The sequence below is a fragment of the Suricata suricatta genome, chromosome 6 (assembly GCF_006229205.1).
Source record: "Suricata suricatta isolate VVHF042 chromosome 6, meerkat_22Aug2017_6uvM2_HiC, whole genome shotgun sequence".
NCBI lineage: Eukaryota > Metazoa > Chordata > Mammalia > Carnivora > Herpestidae > Suricata > Suricata suricatta.
In genome coordinates this window covers 124,097,865-124,105,618 of record NC_043705.1, presented here as the reverse complement: position 1 = coordinate 124,105,618, position 7,754 = coordinate 124,097,865, and positions in this window count along the sequence as shown.

Genomic DNA, 7,754 nt, shown 5'->3' with positions numbered 1-7,754 from the left:
AGAGTTTAAAAGTGTTTGCTTTCAGTTACTTGAAGTATTTTCTAGTCAGGCTTAGATTTCTTTCTTTCTTTTTTTTCTTTCTTTCCTTCCTTCCTTTCTTTTTTGCTGATTCTTGTTGTAAAGCAGTTTTCACAGCAACTAATAATTATTCTTAAAGCATGTGGTGTGTGTGTGTGTGTGTGTGTGTGTGTGTGTGTGTGTATGCACACACATGCTCTGCAAAGTGAAGAGCTTGTTGTAGTTCATGGCCCTGCTTAGACATGATCGAGATGGCAACAGCACATTCCTGGAAGGTCTCTGCTAACTATTGCCTTTTCACACCCATGATTCAAACTGTTCAGCCAGCTAAAATGGATAACAAGTGACCTGGTGCAAATTACAGGAATTTGCAGGACAAGCTCCAGAAAGTGGCAGGCCAAATGCCTGTGCATTTCTATTAGACAACCCACAAATTCTTCTGGGAATGGTCCAGAGGCCATTTTGACAATGAGCATTTCTGATTCAGGGCATCTTTAAGCCCATCTTGAAGTGAATGCAGAGCATTACTTGAGAAGTGAGTCACTTCCAGGGCTGAGGAGTGGCTGTGTTTTTAATTTATCTATTGAACTTCAGTCATGATGAGTAATAATCCTATAAAAAATACCAGTTCTTCACAGGAATGTCAATACCTGAAGCAGAGCGAGTGGTTTGTGGGCTTTCTTGTAGGACTCAGAAACACCAGATTTTAAATGCCAAACAAAAAATATCCAGAGACATTTTACAGTCAGGATAATACAAGGAAAGAGTGAGATTTTGTACCTGCCTTTTCTGTTTGTTGTTTTCATTTTCTCCAGCAAGTACACTAAAATATAACTCATAAATATGTTCTTGATTTATAAGAGCAAGGAAAGTTGAGTGCTCCTTGATTGCCTTTCTTCTCCCATAATTGAATTTCTGCTTGTAGTGATGCTCACAGGAAAGGGAGGGAGGGATCCGAAATCCTCTGAACACTTAACTCTGTCTGATCATATGTCCAGGGTTTCCCATATTTTATCTCATTTAATTCATAAGCCACCCTAGGAGATATTTGGCATTATTGCCTGAGTTTTATAGACAAAGAAGCTGAAGTTCAGAGAATCCATTTAGCTTTCCAAGGTCACATTAGCAAGTTTTATATAATCCATTTGATTTCAAAGACCATGCTCCTCCCATGACCTATTTCTTTGAACCAACTCAAAGTATTAACTAAAAATGGTGATTTTTCTTCTTGACCTTCCTTAAAGATGCAACCAACATTGGTTGTACTCTTATAGATAACATTATATTACATTAAGTCCTGAAAAAAATCAAAGAAACTCTGTCTTTTTTTTTTGTAGGTGCTGTTTGCCTCTTTGTTTTATAGATTGAATTCAAGATTAATTCTCAGTCTACTTCTGAGATAACCCAAAGTAATTTATAAGCCGAAGCATAATGAAAAATATGACACTTATTGCAAAAACAGAACTGAGTTGATCAAAAGGAACTAATCCACTCATTCAGTAATTCACTAAGTATATATAACCAAGCACTTCTCTAGAAGTCACCTTACTAGGACTAAGATTAAACCATTATTACAATTAAGTATCGAGTAATGATCTAGCAATAAGAGGAAAGGGGAAAGAGGTTATATTACAAAGTTTACATTTTCTAAGAAGTTAAAACTATTTAACCAGAAATAAAATATTCCCAGAACAAAAATCAAGTAAATGAGTCATATGGACCTTTATAGAGAGGACACTGAGTAGTAGAGAAAATAAAAACTACCCTCTTGCAAAAAACTAAAAAAATAAAATAAATAAAAATAAACAAGATATATTGCTCAAATAGACAACTCTTGAATCAATTCTCCACACACTTATGCTTTATAGAAATTAGAGTCTTGGGCATCAAACAAAGTGAATAAATAACGTACCGAGAAGCTTTTCTGAACTATCAGACAATAGTATAAGATTCTAGTTGGGACAGGGACAAGTATCTTCAACCTAGAAAATACATTTTTCAAAAATGAATTCAATAAAAGATGATACCAATCATCTATTTTTAATGCTATCATCATCATTCAAAAGCAAATATACAGTAGTAGGTCTAAAATATCTAATATAAAGTACATATTTTAGGTATTATTTAGTTTTTGTTTAGTGGGGGCTTGACAAGACACAAGACACAAAAAGACACAAGAAAGAAAAAAATGCCTCTGACATATACAAATAGGGGCACCAGGGTGGCTCAGTTGATTGAGCAACCAACTCTTGATTTTAGCTCAGGTCATGATCTCACAGTTTGTGGGATCAAGCCCTATGTTGGGCTCTGCACTGACAGTTGGGGTCGGCTTAAGATTCCCAATCTCTCTCTCTGCCCCCTCCCTACTTGAGCACTCTCTTTCAAAATAAATAAACTTAAAAAAAAAAAAAAGACATATCAGACAAGCACCATTCATTTTCAGGGGCTAAAACCTGATTCTTCCGGCCTCATTCCTGACTCTATCCACTTTTTACTGATTTAGAGTTGAGAAGGAACTGAATGTTGTGAACAGTTCTTCACAAAAAGTGGGACAACCACTAAACATAGGGCTAATATAATGATAACACAAGGTCTCTATTCCATGGTTCTTTTCTTCTTAAAATATGACTCTCTTTCTTGGATCTCTTCCAGCTTGATATTCTGGAAGTATTTGGTATTTCTGACAACACCACTATTTTTTAGAGCCTGTCTTCACTGCTTTTAGGATACAATTTCTTTAGTGATTATCTCTTTCCCTTTTGGATCATTCCTTATCACTCTTACCCTGGCTTCTCTCAACCATGTATGAGGACAATTATGGCTCAATACCTCCATCTAAAACAAAACCATTTGACCCTCTGCTCTGCTCAATCTACACTCTTCCTGCGGGAAACCGATGTGTGTCTCTTGTTTCCACTATCACTTCAATTACTTCATGAACACTGCCTTTCAGAGAGTTGCAGCTAAGCCTGTGCCATCTGAGCCTTCTGCTTCCTCAGCGGATATTGAATGGGCTCTCACTAGCATCTCAAACACAACGTGGCAGAAACGACACATGTTCTTGCACCAAGCCTCATTCTGCACATCATGCATCAGGGAATGGCACCACCATTCTCCTGGTATGCAAAAAATTACTGGCATATATTCTTGGCTTTACCTCAAAATGTTCTAAAAGATACCGTTTTAACCCTATTTTGGTATGAACCTCTTTGGGAATCCAATAAAGGCTGTGTGCCTTGGTGGTGGTCTTGAAAATGAACAGCTCAGGTCTCCAGCTGCAGAAGTGTCACTGACAAGCACCCCAGCTTCTGTGCTTGGAAACAGGGATGTTGCATTTGTGCTCCAGCTGTGCTTCTGACAGGCCATTCACAGAAAATTACTAAACATGGCAGGAATACTGAGGCACGGCCATTCCTCGGAGAGTAGGGACTCCTCCGATCAGTAAGTTGGCTGGAGGATCTGCCCATAGCTTTGCTGAAACTTCTTTAGATGGCATGGCATTCCACAAGGCTTCCACCAAAACTTCCTTCCTTCTTGCCTTCACTGAGGGCTCTCCCACCCTCTGTCAGTACCTCCCTGGCTTTCTCCCATGGGCATTTTCCCTACAAAAATTCTTCAATGTTTAATAGCCTGTTGGCATCTGCTTGTTGAAGGATATGAGCTAACAGAATCCTCTCCCTAGTTAAATTCACACCCACAAAACTTGATACAGGGATTTTGAGGTTCATGCATCCCCTTAGGTCATCTGTATAGCTTGAAGGAGCCCCTCAGCCACTATCTTAAAAACTCTGCCCTGGAGAAGGACAGATACCATACATTTTCACTCATACATGGAATAGGAGAAACTTAACAGAGGACCATGGGTGTGGGGAAGGGGACAAAATAGTTAAGGATATGGAGGGAAGAAAACCATGAGACTCAAATATTGAGCACAAACAGAGGGTTTGATGGGGTTGGGGAGGGTTGATGGGGTTGTGGGAGAGGGGAAAATGGGTGATGAGGATGGAGGAGTGCACTTGTTGGGATGAGCACTGAGTGTTATATGGAAACCAACTTGACAATACACTGTAAAACAAATTTTTTAAATAACAAACGCAACTTTGAATTCACACACAAACAAAATATAACAAAACAAAACACACCAAAAAAAAACCCTCTGCCCTGAAATCTGCCTTTCTCTTTCTACTCCTACTGTCTTCCCTTTATATATGTAGTTCAGGCTTTCCTTCATCTTCCACCTGATATATAACACAGTCTTATGTATATTTCTCCTCCTAAATTTACTTTTCAAATGCATTATTCATAATCCTTTAATTTTTTTCTAAAATAACTAAAATATATTTGCATTGCTTATCTGGCCACAAACCATCATTACAGGATAGCCCACTGGTCAAGGTCATCTCTGCTTCACCCAACCTTTCTCCTCTCGATATTCATCACCCATCTTCAGGCACAAGGGGTTATTGTCATCTCTTATGTTACTCCCATATCTTAAAATGGCCTTTCCCTTAGTTATGCCAGCTAAAGTTATCCTTCCTCTTTGAGGCCCAGTTTGAATGCCACTCCTTCCCTGAAGTCGACTTTCTACCTTTATCTCAGTCTTCATCATAAATGGTTTTGTGAGGAGCTGCCTTCCCCTCTATATCATAGATTCCACAGAGACTACTGATGCTCTCCTCTCTCAATGAGCATGCCTCTCCCACAGCAACTGCTCAATAAGTATTCATTAACCTGAACCACACCCAAATGCCTACAGAATAAACTCAATACTCATCTCACTGGCACTTACAGCCCTTCATAATCATGCTGCACCCAACACTTATTCAACCATGGCAAGGTTATCCTCAAGAAACCTCACAAAAAGATGTTTTTGTGCCAGCAAATTGACCACCATCCAGCATCTCATAGCCTCAGAAACCCAAAGTGGATCTTTTCCAATAGCCAAATTCATGAGTAAAATGTCAGAAATCAGAATGCCAGTTTATTATTCTACAGTAAAAAATTCTTGTGATAGAGACTAAAATACTTAAGATGTCTATGATCAGTCATTGTCTCTTTGCAGGGAAATCTAAAAGGAGCGCTAAGTTATAATCAAATGACTGCTTGCTGAGTATAAAAAGAGAAGAAAAAAAGAAGAATCAGATTAATTGAATATTTAATAAGATCACTCAACCATTTATTTGTTCATCTAATTAAATAGCTACTCAAGCCTTCTGATGCTGACATCTGCCCATGTGATGCTCTTACGAATAAGACCAGAAAACTAGAAACCATTTGGGTACAAAACTCCCTTCTTTTTCACAGAGTTTGATGAGGATGGCCAAATTTTGTCTCTCTGGATGACTAACTCTACTTTTTCTGATTTTTTTCTTTATATGTGTTAACTTTATATATTTTATTTCATTACAGTACAATCCCCTACACCAAAATTACAGCTTGATGTTTAAGGTGACCTGGCATATCTGAACTCTGGCACATTATGTATTGACAGCCTTCTTTCCTCCATTTTCTTGGGAGAAAAATGTGGCCTCCTTGCTTTCCTCCAAGCATCAGCCATTTCCCTCCTTCACATAGTTTCCACCCTGGCCTGACTGCTGTACTTTTTTCTGATAAAATGCCTTCCTCAACTCTGCCATAGTATATTCTTCCCACCTAAAACCCCTCTCCCCCAACAACTACCTATCCAAGGCTTGTCCCTTACTTGGTATTCAGATCAAGTTCCGGTTTCTCCATGTTTCTCCCTCCAATCACTCCATCTCATTTGGAACTCTTTCTTTTTAGAACACCCATTTTTTCTGAATACCATGTCACTTTATCCTGTACTACTAGGTTTTTATTTAACCCTCCATTGAGTGAACATAATATATCATCAGCCAAATTGTAAGCTTTTTGAAAACAAGGATTTTGCCTTATAGAATAACAGCTCAGATAGCTATTATGCACTTACAGAGAGGGGCTGGAGGATACGTCCCCACATAAGATTACAGCAGCAGTCCCACCTGGCCAGCTAGAATTTATAGAGGCTGCCAAAAGTAGCTCTTCTCCTATGGGAGGAGATCCCCTCAAAAGGCTCCCCCCCTTTTCTGCTGTTATCTTTCCTTAATCATCCCTCCCTAGGACTCTGCCATGCAATATTTGCAATATTGCAAAATCTAGAAGATCCTTCCTAGCCAAGTACCCCACTCCCAGCCCTGATGCTCCTGCCAGTCACTACAGGTTTTTCTGCCATAGTCGAGAATTAAACCCTACTAGCCCCTACCCCTGCCCCATGTCTTCCACTTCTGCTTCACCGCATCCTTTATCCTTTTTTGCTCTCTTGGTAGACTCTATGATTCTTCCCAATCATTTGTCCCCTGCACCTTAATCCCAAGCTCCTCATCCTCCACCTCATCCTACCCAAAATAAAACTGCTCTTGCTGAATGTGTTGCCTTTAAAGCACTTATCTCCCACTCTCTCTCCCCAAACCCAACTGAAGAGGGAATCACCACTGGAGACCCCAGAAGCATAGTGATAATTGCCCTTCCCAGGTAACAGTATGTTCCTGGGTCATCCAATCAGGACAAGTGTCCAGCTCCATTCCCTTGCAGGAGTTGCATTGGCAGAAGAATTTAGAGTTCTGCCTTCTGCATGATCAGCACCTTGGCCAGCAACAAAGGAGCCACTTGCTAGGTACTGTGACACCATGGATATTCCATGGCCAAGGCCATGGGGTTCAGACCAAAAATGACCAGGTCATCAGACATGAGTTCCAGTATATGAACAAGGTCATGGCAAACCACCAAATATTCCCCAGAAACAGGTGTTCTGTCATTCAATGCAAGGAGAGGCTCAAGGGAGCCCTGTTTCTCACATATGCAGCCACTAGTAGAAGCTGACTGACTGGGTCTGAAAGGCCCACCTGCCTCCTGCTTCTGTTGACTCTAGCAGCAGCATTCAAGATTATGGACAACAAAAGGACAAATGAACTAAAAGAACATGGAGGCAGAAGGGAAAGTCGAGGCTCTCTAGACCCCTTCATGGAAGAAGGGAAACAGAGTAGGAGGTTGTCCACTTTCAGCCTTACTTATCTCAAGAAAAACTCTCAGCCAAGCCTAGTCTCCAAACTGCTCTACTCTGAGAATCTAGGTGTGGCTAAACTAACAGGAAATCAATAGGAAATGCTCTTTATTTCTCCTGAGGTCAGAGAGACCTTCAGCCCTCTCTGAGTATAACTGTAGTGCTTCCTGGCCTTTTCCTCAGGGAAACTGAGACTGAGAGAGGATGAGACTTCTGAGAAATGGCAGAAAGAAACAATGCCTTCTGCCCACAGGAGAAGAGCTGCTTTGGCAGCCTCTATAAATTCCGTGATCAAGTGGGGACTTATCATCTGCTTCTCCAAACCCTGTCCCCTACTTCAGGATTCAGATCAAATTCCAGTTTCTTCATGTTGCTCCCTCCAATCACTCCATCTCATTTGTGAACTCTCCCCCACAAGTTAGATGAGCAACTGGAAGGACCTGACACACTAACCATGAGACTTCAGAATCAGAGAAATTGGCAGATGATGGGGTCACCAATGATGCCCCTCAGGTGGTACACAGATATTCTCAACCGCACCTCTGCCAATGGTATTTACCATTTTGATATGTTCTCCTTCTTAATTTAAAAAAAATAAGGAATTAAAAACTTGCCTGGAATCATACAGCTAATAAGAGGCAAAGCCAGAACTTGAACTTGTTTTGTCAGAAATGTAACC